Source organism: Lemur catta, chromosome 4 (genome assembly GCF_020740605.2).
Source record: "Lemur catta isolate mLemCat1 chromosome 4, mLemCat1.pri, whole genome shotgun sequence".
NCBI lineage: Eukaryota > Metazoa > Chordata > Mammalia > Primates > Lemuridae > Lemur > Lemur catta.
Genome location: NC_059131.1, coordinates 30122604 through 30149576, shown reverse-complemented (window position 1 = coordinate 30149576; position 26973 = coordinate 30122604).

Sequence of the window (26973 nt, the reverse complement as noted above, 5' to 3'; positions counted from 1 at the left end):
CACACACACATAAAACATGTGGAAGGTTAATTAACTTTAAAATTGTTATAGATCACATTCTTAGTTGTAGAGAGGTGGTAATCGGTTTTAACATTGGTAAATACAGGGAAGTTGGGAGGGACACAGCTAAGGCCGTATGTAAGGAACCAGCTCAGTAGGAGAGAATAGAGTAGCTCTAAGTCTTCATTTAAATTATATTACCCTTATATTATTCTGTAATCATTAGTTAAGCCCCTTTAGATATGTATTATTTTGTCTCAGTTGTTTGTGCCCATGCTTTTGATATGGAGGGGCAGGGTCATTGCCAAGAGCAGCACAGGGGAGAGCACTGGGCATCCCACAGCTCCAGGGTCATGAGTAGCAGCAGAAGGGAAGAGAAGACTTCCCCACAAAGTGGTAGGCTCATAAATAAATGGCCGGGTGACACTGGAATGGAAGTCAATATTAAAAAAGTATGAGACAATGGGGCCTGAACCATCATAATTTTTACCTAAAAAGGCACTGTGATGTAACTAGTAGTGATGGGCTAATAAAATCTGAGATATGCTGGAGATAACAGTTATCTAGACACAGAGAGACAGTAAGCTGTGAACAAGGCCAAACTATGGTCAATTATTGTGTGCAATGAGATTATGGGTAAATTTTACTTCCTTCCTGTTAATAAATTTTCTGTAGTAATCATTTATTCTTTTAATAAAAAGCAGATCATAAATATTATGTTTATGTGATGATAGTGCTCAAATGGAAGAAGCTAAGGATATGAACTAGGGTGATAACTCTTGGATCAGGACAGGAGACAACTGAAGCCATCTGAACAGACACCTCAAAGATATGCATATGGCAAATAAGCATATGAAAATAGGTTCCACATCACATGTCATTAGAGAAATGTAAATTAAAACAATGAGATACTACTACACGCTTATCAAAATGGCCAAAACCTAGAACACTGACAGCACCAAATGCTGGCAAGAATATGGAGCAATAGACAGGAAGGAATGGGTAGAGTAAAAACAGCGGATCTGGGCTGCAAAACTGTTCATAATTTAATAAGATTTATTTTGACTTCAGTAATTTATAAAATGAATACATAGTAGGGAACATGTCTTGTCTTCCTTATTTTCTTGTTGAAGTAGCCAGAAGACAATATTCAGCTGTAATAACATAACTTCTAAATAACAATTTCTAAAATGACTTGTCATCTATTAATTGACATTCCAACATATAAACCAGATTTTATTTATATTTTTATTAAAATGTTTTTTATCAATTTCGAATGTCATCTATATTTGTATAAGAGAATTAAAAAGCAGATCCATCCCCATTTTTTATCTTTTCTTCATCAAAAAGAGAAAAAATTGTTATATAGTATAATATTACAAATCCTTCTTTCCTATAAATCTTTTTAGAAATTTTGCAGTAGCATTAGGAAATACTTATCTCATGTCATCTCTCTCAATGTCTGAAATATGGCATATATCTTAAAAAATAAGTGCTTGTGTGTTCCCATTCAATTTGAGGGGGAAAAAAAGCTATTTATACTAAGTAGCCTTTAAAAAATACAAATCAGTTTTTAATTTGAGGACCATTGTAAGTGAAATTATGTTCTTTGAAACTCACTCAGAAAGCTATTCATTCATAACTCCTCTTTGCAACTGGAATGAGCATGAAATTTGAGCAAAATTTAAAATAAAAATAAAAGAAAATAAGCAAACTAGCCATATTGTTCAAATCACTTACAATTGTGAGAGCTCCATATTTTTTATCTGCAATAAATAATATCTTCCTTGAGAGTATCAAAATAAGTTTGTATATAAGAAAATTCTTTAGAAATTGTGAAACTGTGGAAATATTAGTTCTCATATTATGGACAAGTTGTTGTAATTATTAATGATCAGCCTATCAATCAACATGCTAGTTCCTGCAGGTGCTTTCTCAATTGACAAATTTCCAATTTTATAAAGAAAAGTGCATTGAAAAGGTATTAGTATTCAAAAACTTAAAAAAAAAAAAAAAGAAAAAGAAATCTCCTTTACTCAATAGGAGTTTTCTCTGTCAGGCACTATTTTGGGTTCTGGAGAAACGAAGGACAATCAGACAAAATATCTTCCTCAAGTAATTCAGAATCACGTAGCCAAACCAGGTACACAAACAAGGGACTAAAACGTAGAGTAACAATGCAATGATTGAGAGGGATAAGCATAAGGTCTAGATACATCACCAAGAAGAAAGTGATTAATTCTGCTCAGAGGTCGAAGAATAACATTGCAGAGACGTTAACATTTGAGTTGGGTCGTGTTGCAATTTTTCAGGTGTATAAATAGAAGAGACTCTTGGGCAGAGAAAACATGTACAAATGCATAGGTGAATAAGGCAGTATTACATGCTCATGAAATTTCAATTCTCGTTGTAGTATTAAGTGAAGAACAGAGAAAGTGGCGAGCAAACGCAGCTGACAAAGTAGGCTAGGAGTATAGCGTGGAAGTTCAACTGTACCAAAGTTATTTGGGTATTTTGCTGAAAGTTGTGGGGAACTAAGAACTTCTTAGTCCCCATGTGTAAAGTCTGCCACAAGAGAATATAGGGGAATAATGTAGATTTTTGATCTTACATATTCACAAAAACTTAAATGACAAGATTTATAGAAAATTTAAAAAAATATCAGGAGGCTTGACAAATGACTGGATCAAGCATATGTACACAGCCCACACACAAACAGATCTCTGGACATAATGAGCAAGCAAATTGCCTGCTCCAGAATCCTACACAGTACTGAATGTACAATTAAATTACTGTTTGAAGATCATGATGTAAATTCTTCATTACAAAATTAAGCATAAATCATTGGGAAAGAAACTTAGTCCAATATCCTTGGAGTTCTTCACATAAAACTTTGTGTCCGGATGTTTTCTAGCCATTTTGTTTTAATGCAATGTCCTCTGACATTGGACTGTGAATAAAGTCAAAGCATGGCATTTTAGAGAATCCTGTATCTTGCCTCTTTAGAGAAAAACGAAAAAGTAAATAGTATTTTGTGAAAGTTTGACTTGTGATATAAGTACTGGCAGCCCATTGTAAGGGGCGCACATAATTGGTTGAGATTCATCTTTTTCTGGGAAGAAGATAAGCTGTGAGGTGAAATGAGAATGTGGCTATAAGCTGAGATCTAGAGTCTGACCCCATCTTTGTCAATAACATATTTGATAACCTTAAATCCTCTTCAACTCTGAGCAGAGATTAAATCAACTATGCTCTATAACATGCTTACTGCAATGCGTAGCACTGAGTAAGTGCTCAATAAGTGACACCTGCCACTGTCAGTTTCCTCAGTCACAGAATATAAGGTTTGACGGTGTGATGTCAGGTCACTTTTGGCTCTAATTTATGATTTTTAATATTGGAAGCAAAATATTTATCAATTTTTAGGTAATTTCTTTCTTTTCCTTAGTCTTTGATGAATGTTCTTATTCTTCAGAAATTAATTACACGGCTTTGATGATGTTTATCATCATTTTTATGGACCTGATCCAGTCTTTTCATACCCAGGAGTAGGTATTTTCTGACTATTGGCTTAAGAATCACCTTGGAGCATGTAAAATGTGTAAGTTTTCATGAGCTTTGCCTACAAAAATTCTGACTCAGCCAATTAGAGGTTGAGTCCAGATGATTCTGATGCATGTGGTACACATGGACATAGAGAGCAGAATAATAGACATTAGATACTCGGAAGGGTGGGAGAGTGGGAGGATGGTGAGGGATGGGAAATTACTTAATGGGTGCAATGTGCATTATTCGAGTGATGGCTACACTAAAAGCCCAGACTTCACCACTACACAATATATCCATATCACACAACTGCACTTGTACCCCTTAGTCAATAAAAAACAAATACAAATAACAAATGCAAAATTGGTACAGTCAAAAAAAGAGCTATATTGACAGGGTGATATTGTATTCAAGAATAGCTAGAACTGTAATAAAGATAGGATGTTGCTGATGCTGTTGTTTTAAAGAAATGACCTAAATGACTTTTTTTTTCTAGCAGAATAAGTAGAAAATTAAAATTCCAGCCTAATTCATGCATAAAGTAAGACTGTAGCCTTGCAAGTGCTTGTACCATTTCTCATCTTGACATAACCAGACTTCTTGAGTGCACTGTAGAACGTGGTAAAAAACTGCAGATTTCTGCAATTGCAGCACTCTCCACTAAGCACCTATTGCTATATTCTGTTGCATTATTTACAGAAGCAGGGAAGTATAGCCAGAGAAACATATAGATTTTGCAGTAGAAGAATGGTAAAAGCTCTTCAAGTATCACTGTAGTGCTCTGACCATGCAAACCCTAATGACTTTTTATGGAGAAAGCACGAAGTTTCAGTTTTTAGCTGGACTGTTCTTACTTGGAAAAAACCTTCAGAGAATAAAATAAATGATCAGAAAACAAGAAAAAAAATAAGCTTCTTATGCTATTCTGTGTAATCAGAATTCATAACTCACTCCTCTGTTCACATTTGAGGTTGTCATTATATAAGCATTCATTACAATTCTCTGGAAACTTCTTGATTAACAAATAAGAAATCAGAACTAAAAAGCTTCTGCACAGCAAAAGAAATAATCAATAAACAGACAACCTGCAGAATTGGGAAAATATCAGCAAACTATGCATCCGACAGGGGACTGATACTTGGAATTTACAAGGAATGCAAACAATGCAACAACAACAACAAACCAAATAAACCCATTAAAAAGTGCACAAAGGACATGAACAGACATTTTTCAAAAAGAGACAAATGACCAAGAAGCATATAAAAATACTTATCACTAGTCATTGGAGAAATGCAAATTAAAACTACATTGAGATATCATCCTATACCAGTCAGAGTGGCTATAACTAAAGAGTCAAAATATAACAAATGTTGATGAGGATGTAGAGAAAAGGGAATGTTCCATGGGCTCAGGGAAGGTTCTATATATTCTGCTTTAAATTGGTCCTGGACAAGAGATTTTAAATGTTTTAATCTATCCTGCTTAATGGGCCTATCCAGATGGGCGAATTAGTAGTCCATTGGAAAGGTGTGGGTTGTATTGGATGCACCTGAGCAGTGGCCCCTAATGAGAAAGAAGATTCCATTGTTCTAGCAAATCTCAACCCCATAAAGAGTATGGTAGGGGAAGGATGAGGGGTTGGAACGTGGCCTCTTGCTTGTCAGGGCATATACGTGGAAGAAGGCGGGCACTTTGTCTTGGAGAGGCCGAGACACCATCCACTCCACTGACACTAAGATGGTTTACCAGGCGAGGAATAGAGGCTCCCTTTGAGAGGGGGAGGAGGGGAGGAGGTAGCTGCTCCTCGTATTGAGAGGCAGAAGGCCATGGTGGAGAGAATGGCTCAGGATTCAGGAATTTTACGGCAGGGGACACTTGCTCCTTGTGGGAAGGGGACTGACTCCAGCTCCTACCGTGGAGCAGACAGCTGAGGAGGAGAAGCAGGTTCCAACGAATTAGAACCCGTAGGAACATGTAAGGGAGTCAGCTCTGTTTTCACCATGCTCCATGTAGTTAACACGGCAAGAGGCACAGGTACCCCCTGCCCAAAATTCTTCTTAAAAAATTTCCCTGCTCGCTCCCAGAATTCTAAATCTAACGTGCCCTCATCTGGGAACCTGGGCCAGTGTTGCCTCCCTGCACACAAGAGCTGCTGTAAGGCTTTTGCTCCAACAGAACACTGAGCAGCTCTTAAGAGTCGCTGCAAAGCGCACAGATAGTTTCGCTGCTCTTGCGCCATGTTAGAAATCCCCTTCTGGAAACGACACACGTGGGTCCCTTTCCCAAAGCATCGGGCGGGACTGTCCCTTACCGGGATGATTCCCCTTGTAGTCCGGACGACGAAGACGCTCGCTGGATGGGCGGATTGGATTCCTGAATCACATCGGTGGGCTGCTTTTCGCTCCTGAGCGCGGTAGAGGAAGGAATGAATACCTACTGGAAACGCATACTGTTTCGAGAGAGGAGAGCCCAAAATCTAAAGGAGAAAATGGCCTCCTCAGCCAAGGTCCTCCAAGTATTTATTTCCAAGCACATGTGCAAAGGATCAGGGCCGTTTGTTAATTTCTTTAACGACTTCCATATAGGTCAGCTGTTTTCAGCTGACCTTGGCACACAGCAAGCAAACAGCTTCAGGCAGGTGTTTTCACCTGACCCTTCATTCACCTTGCTCACGCTCTTTCCATCCATCCATCCATCCATCCATCCATCCATCCATCCATCCTTTCCTCTAGGCCCAGCCCCTAAAGGGTTTTAGTTACCCCCTCTGCTGTGAACTTCTATAGCTGTGACAGTGTCTGGAGTTAAGGGGCAGGAAGACAAATAGAGAAAAAATGGGGTACACCCAACCCTATTAAAATCAGAGCTTCATATAATAAAACAGAGAGGAAGGTTCTTCTTAGAGTTTTGGCTCCAGCAGGAGTGCTTTGCCTGTCTGTCATCACCACCAGGGGCTAGGGCATGAGAGAACAGGGAAAGAAGAAAAAGAAAAAAGAGGTGATTTCCACACTCCCTATGAGTGTTAGAGGCTCACTTTACTGCTTCTCAAGCAAAAACTAAAGGGATTCTTCTTTAGCTCTCTCTCTGTCTGTGCTTTACTGCCCATTTCTGGTGTGCCGAGCTCAGGCTGAGAGATATTAATAGTAGAGGAAAAGAGATGGTAAACTCACCACTTGATCCACTTGATCCATGGAAGTTTAAATTCAGGTCTTCTTCTCCAGTCTTCTTCCTGCGATTGACTTTGTGGAGTCCCAATAGCTGCTCCATGCATTCTGTCCATATTTTATAATTGTATTCAGCGGGGGAGACAGGAGGAACTAGAACATCCAGAGTTAATTATAAACCAAGTAAATTTAAAGTAAATTTGAAAAATTCACAATTGCTACATAAAGTTAAATGTAATTTCTTTGACAACCAGAAAAAGAATGATTATTCATAGTATATATGATGATGAGTACCTGGGTGTTGTGTTCATAAGCATGTTTGCAAGAAATATGTATATATGTGATACCTAAGAACTTAAAGTATGAATTCATCCTTATCAAATTAAAATATTCAGTGTAAAATTACCACCATGAGTTATTTTATTAGTTGTGCAGTTTGAAGGCTAATATTAAACTATTCTATTGGAGAAAAAAACCTAATCATTTTTAGTCATTTTCATTTTTTTCTCAAATAAGTTCAAGAAATAGTTCTTAATTTAGAATAAGAAAAGTGAAGATATAAGAATGCAGTCAAAGGAGCCTGATATTGTCCATGCAATTTTCATGCAGAAACACAGTCCCGAAGGTATTACATTTACGTTTCATCAGGTAACAGCTGTGAGAGGTTTATCATGATTACATAAGTCACTTAATGGCATAACTCTCTTTTTTCTTGGTTTGCTCAGTTATCATATTAATAGAATACCTATAGTCAATGAGGAAAAACAACTTTCTTATAGCTACTTAATTCTGTACTTTGGATTATTAAACTAATATTTTATATTTAATATTCACTAATGCACACCACTTCACATGAATTATGAAAATTGCCTGGACATTTTCCCTCTGTTCAAAATCAAAATATGTTTGCAAGTTTTTAGAGCACTCTTTCTTAAAGCTGACTGTAACAAAGACAGAACTAGTCAGTAGGTATTTTGAATTTAATGGAATTAAATATAGGGTGGCACCTATAGAGTCTACTTGTGGGGTTTTAAATGAATAATTTTGGATTTTAAAAGGAAAAGATGAAAAATACTTTTTTATCTAATCCACTTATGGCAGGCATGTCAGTAGGCTGGCAGCTGGATGGACTGTAACAGTGGAAATTAGAGACAGACCAAGCTTTTCTGAACTGGGCTAACCTTGATGGCATATTTTGGCTCAAGGTGCTGTTACTCCATTTCCTCTCTTGGTGTGTGGATCATAGTGCTGGGGAGCTAGATTGAAGCTATGCTGTAAATGCAGTTGAGTTTTATGGAGAAAGAATGATTAGATATGCCAGAGACCTTTTAACACTTCAGAAGAGGGATTAAAGAAGCATCCAGGGTAAGGAATAAGAGGCTAAGAATGAGATGTTAGTCAAAACAGGCTAGGAAAATTTTTACACAGAAAAATTATCTTGTGCAAATGGAACAGACTGAACACGTGAATGCAAATTTTGTTTGTAGAAGAATATAACCTTAGAGCTGATTTTTAATTGGCAGCACTGGTACCATTTAGCAATTACAAATTCAGTTTATCATGCTGATTTATTTCATTTTGTCCACTCAAAAAAGACAATGATTTATCAATATCTTTATATTAAAAAATATAAACTATAGATGCATGTTCAGTTCATGGACTCTGGGGAAGTCTGCTCGTGTCTGAATCAGAGCTTCATCGTTTGATAAAATTTTTTGAGCTACTTGTTTAACTTCTCTGTGCCTCAGTTTCTTCATCTGCAAAAGGTAGCAATTATAGGGTTGCTGTGAGAATGAACTGAGTCAATACATGCCAGTTATGATCTTGTATATCACAAACTATGTGCTCATGAAAAGACACCTTTTACTATTGTTAAGTGGCAAGATTAGAGCCAGTAATTGCTCTGCAAATAGGAAAATAATCAATTGAAGTGGGGCACCACAATAAAATAAAAGTATATAGTACACATACATATGTATATATACATAAAATGAAAAATATATACTGTCACAATGCATATTTTATTTTTATGTAAATGATATATATATAATCACCTGCCAATTCATTTGAAGTCATTTTGCATTTAAGTCCTCTAAATAGAGTCCCACATTATCTGTGTCATAAACCACACTTGTCATGCATAATGTATGATTTCTAGTTTTGGTTTCTTCAAAGTGGAGTGAAAACTTAAAGTCACTTGTTAAGCAATCTAAGTACAGAATTCTAGATTTTTTACAATTTCCTGCTACCTTTTTCAGTTGTCTTTCTCTATCTAATATGGCAGTAGTTTTTATCACAGTAGTTTTATTTTAACCAACTCATATTTATCAAGATTTTCGCATGTTCAACATAATTTTCAAGCAAACAACTTAGGGGTTTTTTAATTGCACTAATATTTCATTAGTTTATTTTCTATTTTATTAATGTTTGTATTTAAAATAACTGATATGACTAGTCTAGAAATGTTTGAATATAAAGCCAGCTAGAACTGGTTAAGCACACAATTTTTCACTGTGGATTGAGAATAGCATGTCAGTTTTGTACCTTCCCTGAACTGTGTACAACAGTTACTATGTAGGGAATGGAGACTGAATCTATCTGGTAAAAGTTAATTGAGTTTCTACAATATCTCTCTTCATTTGCCAGATGTTCTTCTCTTCAATTTACCTGCTTTGTAGTAGGTCATAAATTTGACTTCTCAGATTTTAAAATAACAAGACTGATTCAATGCCAGAGAAATACTCATACTGTTTCAATGGATTCTGAGTTTGGTAGCAAGTAGGAAAAATCATCTTTAAAAATTCCTTTTGGGTGTTGACAGGGAAATTCTGAGTTGAAATCCATTAAGGATTATCTGATAGTCTTTGGAAAACCTAAAAGTGATGTGGAGGAAAAAAGAGAACAAAAAATATTGGCTCCATAGAATTGCAGAAATGAGCAAGTTTTGACTTTCATTTTCCAAAATAACTAATTTTAAAAAATTTATTAAGTCTGCTGGAAATTTTTCCATCACATAATATTCCATTATATAACAAACCAAAAACTGTTTGGCATGTGTTAACATACCCTCATATTGTCCATAAAACTGAATTTTAAAATAAAATCTACTTTATCTCAAAAGTATTTAATGTGGGAGACTATGAATCAAATTTAATTACTTACTCTTAGAACTATCATTTTGGTAACAGTGCTAGTAACTTTGCATAGCAAAAATACTCCAATCAGTACAAAACCTAGCCAGAGAGAACATATTATAAAACCTCCTACATTGCCCAGAAACCTGAATAAATACTCAACACTGGACTCCTTCTTTGCTAGGCTTCTCCATATCTTTCTTCCTTCTTTCCTTTGCGTAAGATCCCGATTTAAGAGCAAAGTAAAAAAAAAGTATTCAACAAACTGAGAGGCACAGAGGCCCCAGGAGTATTTAGTGAGATGGAGAAATGACAGTGGCCGAGAGAGAGAAAAGCAGATAAGGAGAAACTTACGAAGATGATAACGTACAAAAAAGAAGTGACAATTCTCTAATGCTGGGGAGATCGGAGAAGAACCCCTGCAATTCTCCTGTCATCCCCTGGTCTCTCCTCCAGATTAGTCCAGATCGCTTTCTGGAAGGTGGTAACTGAACCAAGGGTGAGTGATAGAGCCAGTACAAGCAGGCAGTGCAGAGACAGTCTTCTTGCAGTATTTTAGCTGTTTCCAGGTGTAAGGAGACAGAGGATAGCCAGCTCCACACAGTTAAGACATCATATAACATTCCTTTGGAACTCAAACAGCATTTCCAAAATCCCCTGCTAGATACAAAGGTGGACTCAAAATATAACTGTAACAAGTTTTTGTTTGTTTATTTGTTTTTAATGCTGTTTGACCTAGTTTTGAGGCCTTGGCTAGAGACAGGTCAGTTTCCCTTCTTGATTACGTCCACACCCCAAGCAAGTCCCTCCTCAGGCTTTCTCGCTCTAGGGCTGCTATGCCCCAGGACTAGGTATAGACAAATAGGGATTGCCCCTGGGATTCACAAATTATTCAATTTTACCTATCCTCAGAGATCCTGTAAAACCTTCCTAACCCCACCTGGCTACTCAGCTTGCTGTCACCCTGTCTCTGGGTGAAACCCTACGTGGCTCGTGGCTCAGCCATCTCTCATTTGCAGCTGAAAGTAACACAGAGTTTGGACTTTTTTTAGGAATATTGGAAAGTTTTATTTTATTTTATTTTTATTTCAGCTTATCATGGGGGTACAAAAGTTCAGGTTATATATATTGACCATGTCCTGCCCATCCCCCCGAGGACTTTTATCTGAGTGTCTTCGTGTTGTGTTCTGTCATCCAAAGAACCTATAATCCTACCAAATATCTTATAATTATGAAACAATGCCAAATTCAGTGCGATATCTATTAGCATAGCATTTGACTGATCTTGGAGAATAGATGAAGTTGTGGTTGATACATTAAGGCCTTCTAGGCACAAAGATTGTGTAAGGCACTAAATACGTAAGTGAGAAATGACCCTACTTGAGGAAAGGCACAGAGGCAAAGCATACATTCAAGAAAAAAGGAGTTATGGAAGCACATTGAACCTATGCTTAATTACTAGGATGAGGAACATTGTCTATTTCATGACCAAACGGAAGTCATATGGGGACTGCTTAAAATAAAGGAATAAGCAGTGCATAAGGAATACCACAATGAATATATATTTCTAAAAAAATGCACATTACTCATATGTTTCTGAAAGAAAATCTCTAACTTCTTTAGCATCAAAATAGCTAGATTGGAAGACATTCCCTCAACCACACTCTGCTTCCATCATCTCTATTATGAAGACATCAGAACCCTCAGGAGTGCTGTGGGTGAATTGTGTTAGAAACCCAGGCCCTACACTTAAGCGCAGTATCACTTGGGACATATCATTTAACCTATATAATCCTCTGTGGTGCTTAATTTTTAGTGTCAACTTGACTGAATTAAGGGATACCCAGATAGTTGGTAAAGCATTATTTCTGGATATATCTGTGAGAGTGTTTCCAGAAAAAGATTGGCATTTGAGTTCGTGAACTAAGGAAGATCTGCCCTCATCCAAAGTGGGTGGGCACCATCCAATCAGCTGAGGGCCCAGAAAGAACAAAAAGGCAGAAGAAAAGTGAATTTGCTCACTCTCTCTCCTCTGGAACAGGCACACAAATCTTCTCCTGACCTTGGACATCAGAACTTTAGGTTCTGTAGTGTTTGGAGTTTGAGACTTGCACCAGTGTTGCCTCAGGTACTCAGGCCTGACAGACATTTTCTCAGCTTTGAGCTATGATCCCAGCTTCCCTGGTTCTCCAGCTTGCAGACAGCATATTGTGGGACTTCTCAGCCTCCATAATAATATGAGCCAATGCCCCTAATAAATTCCCTCTCATGTCTATATTTATAGCTATATCCATCTACATATATATTTATATCTTATTGGTTCTGTGTCTCTGGATAACCCTAACTATACAACCTAAAATTCTCCTTTTGTATAATAAGGTTGCCATGTGGATTTGATAAGATAAATCTTGGAAGCAATGACACAATTCTTGGAATATAACCTCTTAATAAATGATAGTTTTTACTGTTGAGAGCCGTATAATGTAGACTCATGTTTTGGTTCTTTGCTTTCAGACAAAAAAAAATTCAATTTCCTAATTTTGTAAATAAACCTGACAACAACACCGTTTAATATGACACTTGGAGAATTAAAATAGATCATAAAGCTCTATAAATGACTACCGATGTGTTCTTATTACATAAATTCCTTCCCCTATTATATCAGAAAACAAAACTTAGATGATACACAGAACTCATTCAACTAATATTTCAGCATCTACTATTTATCAGAAATTATTCTTCATTTAAAGAGACAGAGAAAGAGTGAGAAAGAAAAAGACAGAATTAAAACAAATAGACTTTATTCAAGTGAATGCAAGCATGAAAAACATGATCTTTTCCGAAAAGCATATTATTTTTATTTGGCTTTTTAATAATAAATTTTAATGAGGGGCATTATTTTCAGATATTAAGTTACGAAACAAATTCATAAAGTATCTTGGTAAAAAAAAAAGTTAAAAATAACCTGAGTATAAACCTAAGAGGACTCTGATTTTCAAAATCTAGGTTTCTGAATCTGATTATATGTGCATAAAGAAAAGATAAAATATTTCAAAACACAATTAATATCAAGTGGGACAGATTAGTTTTATAAATATCAGTTTCCTATATTCTAAGTCTACTCTGACCTTATCTAGCTTTGTTTTCTTTCTTTTTTTTAGCATTTATTCATATATTCTTAATATGATCTCTGATTCCAGGATGTATAAATGGATGGAATGGAAATTGGGCATTTCATTTATACCTATAAGAGGTGACTCTTGTGATTATGAGCTGTAGGCTTGCTGTCCCAAGTCCAAGAACACCTACAGCCAGATAAGGACTCTCAAATGGTGATTGATGAAGAAGACTTTTTGGGATCAATGGATGAAACCAAAAGTAAAAGTTAGAGCTCAGAGGTAGTCACATTTCCAGCATTACTTCTCTGAATTATGCATCACTTCTTGGAATGTGGTATGGCTTGTGACAGTGATGGGAAGGAGTTGAACTATGAGGGCATTTTTCAATGTAAGCAATGGAATAGCCTATACAGGCCTCTCAATGTTTACAGCAGAGAACTCACTTGAGGCACTGCCTGCTTGCATGATCTCAATTGGTATTATAAGATCAATAAATTTCCCCGAGATAATCCAAGTTAAGTAGACCACTGTCTTTTTTTACTCACCCCAGTAGTTTGGAAACCACAGCTATTGTATTAATAATGGGATATGATGGGGGAAAGGAGGAAGCTTTTGTGAGGGGATCCTAATGACAGGAATTGACTACAGTAGGGAGAGACTGGGGTAGAGATACTACTTAAAGCACCCTTGTGATAGATGAATAAAATAACAAGTGTTTCATTATGTACGCCAAAAGGAGAGTGTAGATTTAGAAGAAATTTCTGAATAATAATCATCAAGAAACTTCCTCACACATAACATGTGGAAATAGGATTAAGTACTCTCAAGGCTTCCTAAAGTTCTAACATTCTCTGAGTGGGAGTGATACTTGCAAGCTGTTGGATATCATAAAAGTAGCATGTAGTTTAGAAAGCACAGTAAAGGGACATAGGAAATCAGTGAATACAAAATTCATCTGTCCCAATAATTTGCCTTAATCTAATTCCTTTTCCTGCTCAGAAGATCAAGAAATAGACACTCAGTTAATCCAGAGTAGATCTATACATTGTTCTCATCTTTCAGGACCCTAATCTGGTCATCTAAGAGCCTCCGTAACATTTCACATCACCATGCAGACATTCTGCACCTCCAGCCCCTCCTGACTTCATATAGATCCCCTGATATTCATTCATTCCAGTGAGAACATTATTAATAACTAACAATCTTCATCTTCCTTCCATACCAGGAGTTACTAATGTTAGAATAGTGCAGAGGGCACCTCTACAGTATCTTGAAGTTAAGGTACTAGATGTCATTAAGCAACCAAAGAATAATTCATGAAATAAATAATTTGTATAGGATAGCTCAAATTACAGTGTAACTAAAAGGGACTTGTTCAGAAATGACCAGGGTTTTTGAAATTCTTTTTTCATTGTTTGTATGTATCTGTGTAACTGGTTAGTATAAATTTGATTGCTTCTTGTATTTTTTAAATTATTTATATTATATTTTTAATTGTCTAGTCTTTAGTCTCTTAAAATCCTGTGGCACAAAGCATTACGCTTACATATTTACTTTAGGCCAAAAAGCAAGCAGTGGCTGACCTTTAGAAAATTATTCATGACACCAAGGACAGCAGGTCAACAAGTCTCAAAGGATAATACAGGCTCCCAATCCCTTTTGCAATACGTTAATATTTTGGAGTGCTCACTATCTACAAAATCGTGTTGTGAAGAACATGGTACATCATGTTTAATCTTCCCAATTCTACCAGTTAAGTGCTATTATAATTATTTTAAAAATTATTATTATTGCATTTTATAAGAGTAGAGGCTTAAAGAGATTAATAACCTGTTCAAGCTCGTTCAGTTGGGGAGTGGAGGACCTGTGACGAGAATCAGAGCTCTCTGATAAAACTGTTCCACACTCTTTATATTTGTTTTCTCAAGTGTAATGTGAATCAGAATGGCAAGAACACTTCGGAATGCATTGTTTGTTGCTCTTTGAGTCTTCTGTGAACTTAGTCATCTACTGGAAGAAAATAATACTAGTGGGAATTTAGGAGTGCAGGAATGATAATAGTAGCAAGTCTATTAGAAAAGTTGTAAGTCATATAAAAATATATAAATTATTTATGTGTTTAGCATATTATTTAAAAGGTATCCAAATGTAGTGTCTATGGTGCTGATTTATTATTTCCTTAATATGAGTGACTTTAATATTTTTATTTTCTAAAATGTCATTGTAGAAAAAAATAACAATATCCTATGAGTGCGATGGTTAATTTTAGGTGTCAGCTTGATTGGATTCAGGCATACACAGATAGCTGGTAAATTATTATTTCTGGGTACATCTGTGAGGGTGTTTCCGTAAGAGAATGTCATTTGAATCAGTGGACTGAGTGAGGAAGATCCACCCTCAGCGTGGGTGGGCACAATCCAATCCGCTGAGGGCCTGGATGAAACAAAAAGAGGAAAGGCAAATCTGCTGTCTCTCTTCTGGAGCTGGGATACACATCTTCTCCTGCCCTTGGACGTCAGAACTCCAGTTTCTCCAGCTTTTGGACTCCAGGACTCACAGCAGTGGAGCAGCGGTTCTAGGCCTGCAGCCTCAGCAGGAGTTACACCTCTAACAGCTTCCCTGGTTCCCAGACTTTCAGACTTGGCCTGAGCCATGCTGCTGGTAGCCCTGCTTCTCCAGCTTGCAGGCAGCCTACTGTGGGGCTTCTCAGCCTCCGTAGTGACACAAACCAATTCCCCTAATCTCCTCTCATACGCATACATATATGTCTGTTTCCTGTCTGGAGAACCCTGTCTAATACTATGGGGCAGAAATAAAAAATATTCTTACAACAGTCTTTCTAGAAAATGCATATTTTACCAGCTATGACTAATATTCTACTTATTGCCATCTTATAATTCATTGAAGATAATTATCCTCAAAGAATATATTACCTCAAAAGAATTTGATATAAATTTTATGAATGAAAGCAAAACATATTTATCTCAAAAACAGGAATTGAGAACTCAGCAAACAGTGAAAGAAAATTCTAAATAGGAAAGTAGGTAATATTGAGATGAAATATACCCAGGGGGATTTTAAAATCTTGGGAGCAGGTGCATATTGATGAATGGGAAAACTGCGCGTCTACAGAGCTCTCTGTAACCATCGAGGCTTGAGTTAAGAGTTCAAAGCACCTTATATCATAGCACGCATGACATTATAATCATCTGTTTACCTTCATGGCTTTCTCAGGAGATTTTTGAGCTTCATGAGAACATAGATAATTTCTTACTCAGTAATGAAACCCAAGTGCCTGACATATAACAAATATTCGATAGACACATCTGAATAAATGAATGAGCGGAGTATACCTTTGAAATATGTGGTGCCCAGTTCTGTCAATCTAATTAGGTGGCGGGAATCTGCAGTAGACTGAATTCTTTCATAATTCTTTATCCTCTTCCCCTAATTTTTAATGGTTCCCCTTGGACAGAATATATTTTTCTATCTCTTAGATACTAGATTCAGCTTTAAGACTTGTTCTGAAAAATAGAATATGGGGTGAAATGACAATGAGCCTGTTCTGAGATAACATCATGTGTTTTCACCAGGCCCTCTTGTGCTGCTGCCATTTGACATAAGAGAAACAGGGTTCCTGAATGAGGAGGAACATGAGAAGACCTGAACCCAAGCCAGAGCCCAAGCCACAGCCCGAGCCAAGCCCAGTCAATCCCAGACAGGCCCACTGGCACCACAGTCTCCAGCAAGCCTGTGAATGAAAAATAAATACTTGTAAGAAACCACTGAATTTTGGGATTGTTTGTTACACAGTTTTACTGTGACAATAGCTGGAAAAGGCATCATCAGAAAGCCCTGGTAATGGAACAGGCTAAGGGTAGAGATTCTAACAGGATAGAGATAGTTGGTGTGAGAGAATTCTAGTAAGAAAAAGCAGGGTGATATCTTTTAGGACTGTGTTTCAGAAGAAGAATTTAAATCTTTTGGGAATTGGGAACGTTCATGGAAAGATCTGGGTCTTGGAGGAGGTAAATAGATTACACAGGAAGAGAATGAGACACAAGTTAGTAAAATGAGGCCCTCAATGCTAGAAATGGAATACAAGGTGGAGTTCTAGATGTAAGAATAAAGCAAAGTGATAATTGCCTTATTATAGGCGTCCTGGGAACAAGGATGCTGTGTTGCTGACTTGCATGCCCTTCCACTGGAGTTCTCAGTTTCTCTTAACACTGCATAGAGTTGATCCCAGAGTTAGTAGTAAGGAGAAGCCTGGAAGTTAACTCCAGATACGTGTAAAGGACTAGCGTGTGCAGGAGTCTGGAAAATAGGAAAGTCAGTGTAAAACTGGTGAAGAAGAATGCCTCAAAAACCACCATCTGAACGAGAGTTTCCCATGTGTCTGTAATCACACACGTTTGCAATACATACATTCTAATGGCTGAACATTCTCTTTAGTGATAATTCAAATTATATCTTTAATTACATTTTCACAGATTATGTGTTAAATAATGATTGTAAACATTAAAAAAAACTTTATTGGGCTACCTGCCTTTGAAATCAAAGAGGAGGATTTTATTGATAGTGCTAGAAGTTACCAGGAAATTCCATAGTTTGCTATTTTACTCAGCATGGAAGCGTAGTCTACAGTAAACAGAACAGGAAGAGGGACGTGTGTGTTTATTAAGAGGGCAGAGTTTTCCTCAATTATTAACACAATCAAGAAGGAAAAGAAAATTCAGAAGACTAAGAAATGGTGGAGAAAGCAAGCGCCGGAGCTAAATAAGGAAAATTTATCATAAGCCATGCTCCTCTCTCTGTCTCACTCTAAGGACTCTCTCCTGTGACCCACTTCTTACTGTTTCGAAAGAGAGAGCGAGAGCTTGTTTTCTTGAGTTTCATTTTCTCCAGGCTTCATTGAGGTATAATTGGAAAATAAAATTGTGTGATCATAAGGTGTACCATATGATAATTTGATAAACATGTTTTGTTACATGATCACCACAATCAAGTTATTCCACCTCTGGGTCTTTCCTACATGTTTTCAGCTCCCAAAACTTTTACCTTTCCTATGTGCTGTGTTCTCAGCATCGTGCTACTTGATACATAGTCAAATCAGCTTCTATTTAATTTCTTGCTAATCAGTAGTTTTAAATAGAGAGGAAGGGAGAGGCACATATCAGAGTAGCAAAGAATTTTTCAAGATGTACCAGCTGGCCTATAACAGTAGAAGTTCTGATACACTGCTGACTGAGAACAAGTCTTGAAGGGGTGCTATAAAGCGACAATTATAGAACTCTTGGGGCGAGCAGCAATGGGATGTTAAAATCATCTAGGTCAATTTTATCATTTTAAATATGAGGAAACACAGGCCCAGAAAAGCAGTGACTTTCCAAAGACATATATTGTTTGTTGACTTAAGGTGTCATTAATCTCAATTTATACATATGTATTTTAATAAGGAACTTGGATGTCATGGCTTCAGCCGAAGGAATATAGGATTTTCTAGAACAATGTCAGGAGAATGAAGAATGTATGGTACCTAGTCACCATGCTTATAACATCTGCTAAGATGTTTTATAATATATTATGTCACGTTCCTTATAGGGTGTGCCATCACCTTTGATACCTCAAGAATTCTTAAGAATGTCCCCAATAAATACAAGATAAACATTTACAGCAATTAAAAACAATAATAATAACAAACATACAAACACAGAGAGCCAGAATGTCATAGAGCAAAGAGGAGGCTTATGGTTCTATTTTGAGATTGACCATTTACTGGCTGAATATTTATAAGCCATTTTGAGTGTCAGTTTACTCATATGTAAAATAGGCATGATAACTTACGACCATCATTGTGAAAACCATTTATTTACTAGTTCAATTGTTATTCATTAAACATTTATTTGGTTGAACAGTTTTCTATGTGTTAGGGTTATAATCAATCGCCAACCAAATAGACATTCTCCCTGCTCTGGCAGAGCTTATGGTCATACATGCATGTATGCATTTGTGTGTGTGTGTGTGTGTGTGCTGGAGGAAAAAGTAGAAAAATAAGTAAGTAAACAGGTAAATAAGAAAGATAATTTCAGACAGGAGTAAATACCATAAAGAACATAAAATAGGAGGCCATAATAGAGAAGAAAGCGTAGGTAGTGCAGTAATTTAGTCTGCAAAGTCAGGAAGAAGGTTACACTTGAACTACAAGAAGAAGCATAATAAGCAAACACATGGGAGAAAAGCATTCTAAGCAGTGAAAATAATTAGTAAAAAATCCCCCAGGTTAGACGTGAATATGGCAGGAATAGGAATAGAAAAAAGCCTAAAATTATTAGAGCCCAGTAAGGAGGTAGGAGATCAATTTGGAGAAATGGGCTAGGGCCACACAGAGTCTTTTAGACCAATGTTAGAAGTTCATCTTATACTTTAAATTCAGTAAGAAGTCATTATAAGGTGTTAAGAAGAAAGAAGAGTTCTCATTTCCATGTTTAAAATACCATTCTGACTGTTATATGTAGAATATGTCATAGTAGGGTAAGAGTAGAAAGAGGAAATATTAGTAAGCTACCTCTAGGTTCTAAGCAAGATATTCTGTCAACTCTTTGTGGTAGTAACTACCCCCACAGAAATGAACAGGTGCAGGAAAATGAGCAAACTCTTGTTGATGGATTGTGAGTGGGTGAATTTATGAGGGGAATCAAACATGATCCTGATTTCAGGACCACATCTGGCCAGTGAAACCTTTTACTAAAACTGGAAAGCTTGGTGGACAAAACAGATTTTTATAGAAAAACAAAAACTTTTACTTCTACTTTGTTAAGGTTGAGATATTTATTAAACTTCTAGGGGTGTGTGGCAATTAGACAACTGGGTATATGAGTTTGGATGTCAGTGGAAGAGTCAGGGCTAGAAGTATAACTTTGGGAGTGAGTCAACAAATAGATGGCATTTAAACCCATGAGGCCGAATAAAAAATCACAGTGAGAGGATGTAGAATAATTAGTAAGACACAGAATTGCATTTATAAAATTCTTATCACAGTGACCAGAAATGATTATTTTCCATCCTTCCTTCCCTCAAATTCATCTCATACAGGCAACTGAGGCTGCTCGTATCTACCATCTCTTTATACCTATCAAAATGGATCGCTATCCTATAAATTCTATCTTATCAAAATTTTAAAAAATGAAATGTAACAGAAGTTAGAAGGACAAGGCAAGACCATAGATTAAAAATTTTGTGGGCATTTAACACAGAAGACCACCCAATATTTTTAAATACTCTGCAGATATGGCTGTAATTTTCCACATTTTGTGTTCTGTCTTTCTAAGATAAGAACAAAAAAAACCCTTCCTATTTCCAGATTTCTCTTGCTAAGCTGCTATTATCTGATACCAGCTAAGTCTGCCAATCAGGTACTAGCAAATCCTGCTGATAAGTTATACTTTCAAGGAACTTGAATTTATAAGTTAAACTTAAAACTTATTTTATTAGGATTTTCAAAACTGGTTCTCAATCAGCACTATGTGAGAATGACTCCCATCCCTGGCCAGCTGGAATATTTTGGAAAAAATTTCTATTTAATGTTATTGTTTCCTAAATTAGCAAGAAATTAAGTATCAGCTGAGTTAACCATGGATCAGGGAGGAGGATTTCTGAGGATATGGCACACAGGGAGGTTAAAATTTTCAATTTACCTGTGACCTATGTAAAGTGGTAGTCACATAGGAAAATTGATTGTCCGGCAAGCATAATCATAAGGAAATTGGTTGGACCAGACGTAGTGATGAAATTCCTGGTGTCCAGTCCTGAATGTCATTAATACCATAAGGAAGTGGTGGAAATATTTTTACTAAAGCAGCTCCCGTGAGTGGTAGAACCCCATGAAATTTTTGAGCTTGGCTTTCTGGCCCACCCAAATATTATATGAGTTAATTATCCTTTAATGCATTTATTTTCTGCCTTAGTTAAGCAAAATGATTTTGGTATTTGCTGTTAAGACCTGATCAATTCAGAGATAAGTCACAAAGTCATCTATTATTCAAAGCTAAAAAGAAATGAGCTATCAAGCTGAGATAAAATATGAAAGAAACTTAATGGCATATTACTAAGTTAAAGAAGCCAATGCATATTGTATGATTCCAATAATATGACATTCTGGAAAAGGCAAAACTGTAGAGATAGTAAGAAGGCAGTGGTTGCCAGATGTTCAATGAAGGAGAATGAAAAAGAAAGCACAGAAGATTCTTTAGGGGGGAAACTATTCTGTATGATACTAGAATGGTGTATACATGTCATTATACATTTGTCAAAATCCATAGGTTGTACAGCACTAGGACTAAATTCTAATATAAGATACACTTTGGATGATAATGATGAGGTGATGTAGGTTCATTGAGTATAACAAAGGTACCATCTTGGTGCCAATGTTGAGAGTGGGGTAGCTGTGTGTATGTGGGATTAGGGGTTATATGGGAACTCTCCATACCTTTTGCTCAATTTTGTTGTGAACTTAAAACTGCTATAAAAAAATAAAGTCCATTGATCTCTACCATTAACCCTAACCCTAACACCCTAGCTCTAACTCCTAACCCATAAACCTGACCTTGACTGACCTTAGCCCTAACCCAAAAGAAAAAAAGAGAAAGAAAAATCCATTAAGATAGAAAAAAGAAAGAGGAATGAGATGTATGTGACACTTAGAAGATTCTGCAGTGGGAAAAAAAGATGAATGAGTGATAACTACTGAGCAGACAAGAGAGAGATGAAATTGAAGGTTTCAGTGGGAGACAACCAACAAGAATCAACCAATTTATGCCTCAGAACATCAGAAATGTTTAGTAATTGTAGACACACACTCTCTTATGAATGAGGAGTTAAGGCAAAAACAGAAATCCTGATTAGAAGATTTTATAAGTAGAAGTTAGACTCCTACTTAACAACCCCTCTACACAAATACAGATGACTGAAGGGGATGAAAAGAAAAAGTACAGACTGGAAGAAAATATTTGCAAACCACATATTTGACAAAAAGCTAGTATCTAGAACATAGAAAGAACTCTGAAAATTCAACAATCCATTTAGAACTTGTGCAAAAGATGTGAAGACATTTCACCAAAGAAAATATATAGATGGTAAGTTAATGCATGGAAATAAATCCAGCATCATAAACCATTAGAGAAATAAAAATTAAAACCACAATGAGATATTTCTGCACACCTGTCAGAAGAGAGGAAATAAAAAATAGTTACTAAACCAAAATTTGACAAGGATGCAGAACAACTGGGTCACTCATGCTTTGCAGTGGGAATGTACAACGTTACAGGCACCCTGGAAAATAGCTGGATAGTTTCTTAATTAAACATGCATTTACTAGGAGACTCAGCAATTGTGCTCTTGGGCATTTTTCTCATAGAAATGAAAACTTATGTTCTCATAAGAATATGTACATGAATGCTTATAGCAGCTTTATTCATACTGGCCAATAACTGAAAAAACTCAGATGGAATACAACGGTTGAATGATTAAACAAACTGGTATATTTATACCATTGAATATGTCCCAGAAATAAAAAAAAACACATATACTTTGTACATATTGGATAAATGTCCAGAGAATGGGCATTTGACAAGAAAAAAAAAGCCAGTACTTAAAGTTTGCATACTTTACAATTCCATGTCCATAACATTTCTTGAAATAACAAAATTAGATAACAGAGAACAGATTAGTGACTGATAAGAGCTAAGGAAGGGGTTGGGCATGAGGAAAGTGCGTGTGGCAATAAAAGAGCAACATACGTGATGCCTGTGATAATGGAAATGTGCTGTATCTCGACTGTGTTGATGCTGATATCTTGGTTGTGATATTTTACTATAGTTTTCTAGGTTGTCACCATTGAAAATATGTGGGTAAAGGGCATAGGATCTTGCTTTATTACTAATATTTTACAACTGCATGTGAATCTATTATAATTATCTCAAAATTAAGAGTTTAATTTAAAAAAATCAAACATCTAAAATAATTACTTGGTAAATAAGCCAGACAGACATGAAAAGACAAATACTGTACAATTATACTTAACATCTAAAGGAGTCAGTAAAATAGTCAAATTCATAGGAACATGCAGAATAGTAGCTACCAGGGGCTGGGGAGAGGGAAGACCTAGAGTCATTGTTTAATGGCTGTAGAGTTTCCATGTTGCAAGATGAAAAATTCTGGAGATCTGTTGCACAACAGTGTGAATATACTTAACACTACTGATCTGTACGCTTAAAAATGGCTAACGTAGTAAACTTTATGTGTTTTTTTACCACAATAAAAAAATTAATTAATGGGGTTTAATTATTGGAGAAATTAAATCAGAGAGGCTCTGGGTTAAGGCCCCAAGGCTCAGGGGTGCACTGAAAAAGGAGTCTCGGGTGAGAGGCTGCTTTCTCATGTCCAGTTCTCTTCTCTCACTCAGCATTAGAGTACTGCCAACTGGACATTAAGACATTGGACTATAAACTGAATGAATTCTTCTCTGGAAAAATATCTGACATTAGAAAAAGACACAAAAGAAACACAGACATTGACATTTGAGGAATCTTCCCAATCCCTATGTGATCACTTCAGATTAAGTTTATTAATTGGTAAGTCCTCTTGAGACACATAAACTTTATTTAAAAAATTACAGTATATCATTATTTTTGTCATGTTTTTGTGCATGATTATGAATGTGAAAAGACATAATTTTAAAATAGTATATAAAATGTATATGTAGCATGTAGTTTAAAGAACAATTGTATGTATAGCGATTATCCAATCCAGGAAATTCAATAGTAGCAAAATATCAAAAGACCCATGTGGCCTGTGGTTACTGTATCCTCCCCTTTACTCAGATTCTATAACTGTCTGGAATTTTTCTTTTTAATACTGTAGCTACATGTGCATGTATCCTTGGAATATTATATGATTTTATCTGTTGTTAACTTATATAAATGGAACCATAGTATATTATTTATGAGCATCTTCTTCTATTTCACATTGTTTGCCCAAAATTAATTTATGTCAATGCATGAAAGTGTCATTTATTTGGTCTTTTGCCCTCTTTTTGTTTTGTTTAGATTTGTTTTACTATTAAAAGTCTTTATTAAGCATTCTTGTACATTTGTCTGGGTACAAGAGTTTCCTAATAGTGAAAAAAACAAACTCATGTAGCATATGAAGGGCTAATTTTAAAAGATATATTAAACTATTTTCATGTGGAAATAGCAATTTAAATTTTTAAGAACATTAATTATTCCATATTCTATCAATAATTGATAATAATTTTAAAATTTTAAACTTAATTTTTTTGTCTTTATGCATTAAAAAGTATCTAATTCTACTTTTAATTTGTGGTTATTTAAAAAATTATAATAGATTGAATAATTTTTGACACATGCTCTCTTTTTCTATAATGTTCCTATTTATTTTTGTTGCCTATTTTTATTGATTCATATGTTTATATGTGTTTTAGATACAAAATAGTACTCAGTTATAGGCATGGAAAATATAGGCTATTAGATTTGTGGCTTGCATTTTTGCTTAGTAGCATTTTTACTAGACAAATATTTTTAATTTTAATGCATTCAAATTGATAAATTTTTTTCTTTTGGATTAAGCTTTCCATTTGTCTGTATTTAATTTAGGAAATCCTTTCTTACCATGACGTTATAAAGATAGCATTCTATATTACCTTCTGAAGTTTTTATATCTACAATCCATCTAGGGATGATGGTTTGAAAGTGATGTGAAGGATAAAACAATTTTTTTTGGTATAGATGCTTAATTGTCTCAGCAGCATTTATTTAAATGCCTTTTTCTCATTAAATTTGCTAACCCTACCATAAATTAAACTGCTATATATAGACGGGTCTATGTCTAAAGTCTCTACTGTATTCTATTAGTTTCTTTAACTCTGTCCCCATTGTATAGTGTCTTAATTATTTTAGCTTTATAGTAATTCTTAATGCCTCTTGAGACAGTCTCTTTTCTGAGAGTTTTGAGAGTGCCTTGCCTTTTAATAGATCTTTAATTCCCAAATAGATTTTAGAATCACTTTGTCAAGGAGCAGGAAAAAGAAAAACTTCTGGAAATTGAGTTAGAATTATATTGAATATTCATATGTTCATATATATTTAAATTTTCCACTTAAAGTATATTGATATGTCTACAATATTGAATGTTACAGCAAAATACACAGTAAATCTCACTATTTATTTGGATTTAAAAAAATTGTTTGTCAAGCAGTTGATTGTCTCCTCAAAGTCCTTTCCTGTTCTTAGTTAGATTTATTTCTAGGTACTTCAGAATTTTATTGCATTATAAAAAGCATACATTTTATTGCATTTAAAAATTGTTTGCTGATAGTATTTTGAAATGCAATTGAATTCCGTACACTGATTTTGTATCCAGAAGTAGTTGAATTATCTTATTAATTCTAATAATGTGAATAGATACATGCATAAGTACATACATAAATTTATTGACTCTCTAGTTAGACAATCATATTATACACAAATAATGAGAGCTTAATTTCTTATTTTCTAGTCCTTTTATTTTATTTATGTGTGTATTTATCTTTCCCACATTAGTGATTTGGCTACTTCACTAATAGTAAATCAAAATGATGACAATAGGCACCAATGTCTTGTCCCTAATCTCAGAGATAAGACTTTCAACATCATGATATAGTTTTAATTTTGTTAGACTTTTGTAGCTTTACCAAATTAAGGAATTACCCTTAAATGGCAATGCATTCTTCTTTATCTTATTATTTTTAACCATGAACTGATGTTGAATTTTATCACATACTCTTTGTGCACGTACTGAGATGATTATAACACTATTCTATTTTAATCTTTAGTATGATAAATACATTGGGCTTCTTATGCTAATTCAATCTTGTGCTTCTTAAATAATATCAATATAGGTCCTGCTGTATTATAATTTTATTCATTGTCTTCTCAGGCTAATATTTTATTAGGGGTGTGTGCCTTTATATCCATGAGTAAATTTGTCCTGTAATTTTCCATTACCTACTGTACCTTTTGAATTTTGGTATCAAGGTTATGCTAGCCTCATAAAATAAGTTGGAAAAATATTTCATTTTTTTCTATATTCTGAAATACAAGTGTAGGATTGATTAATAGAACTCATCATCAAAATTGTGTGGGCATGGAGTTGCACCTATGGGACATTTTTAACTGTTGATCAATGTTATATTAGATTTGGACTATTTAGACTTCCTGTAACTTCTCAGATTAGTTTGGATCAGTTGTATTTTTCTGAATTTGTTTATTTCACAAATATTTTCAAATTGATTCACATAAATTTATTCATGTAAATAAATTTATACTATAGTATCTACAACATCTGTACCATTAAATTGATCTTATACAAATTTATAAATTCAGTGCAACCCTCATCAAAATCCCAGCAGATGTTTGCAGGAGAAATTGATAAGCATATATAGTCTATGCTTACATGGAAGCACAAAGGATATAGAATAGTACTAGCCATTCTTAAAGAATAATTGGAGGTTTTAAACTGCTAGATACCAAGATTTATTATGTAGCTACAATAATATTGTAGTATTGGTCAAAGGATATACACGCAGACCAATGAAACAGAATTGAATATCATATACAGGCACCTGATTTGCTTCAAAGGCACCCCCATAAACCAGTGGGGAAAGGAATGATCTTTTCAATAAATGGTGTTGGATCCATTGGATATCTGAGGAAAACAAAAAATTGACCCTTGATCCTTTATGTCACACCATACAAAAGTAAATTTTTAATGGATATAAAACTACATTCGAAAGATAAAACATAAACACTCCAGAAAAATACATGAACAATATTTCCATGATCTTGTCTTTGACAATGATTTCTTTTTAAAAAATTGACATATAATCATTATATATATTTTGAGGGTACATGTGTTATTTTGATACTTGTATACAATGTATAATGATTAAATCAGAGT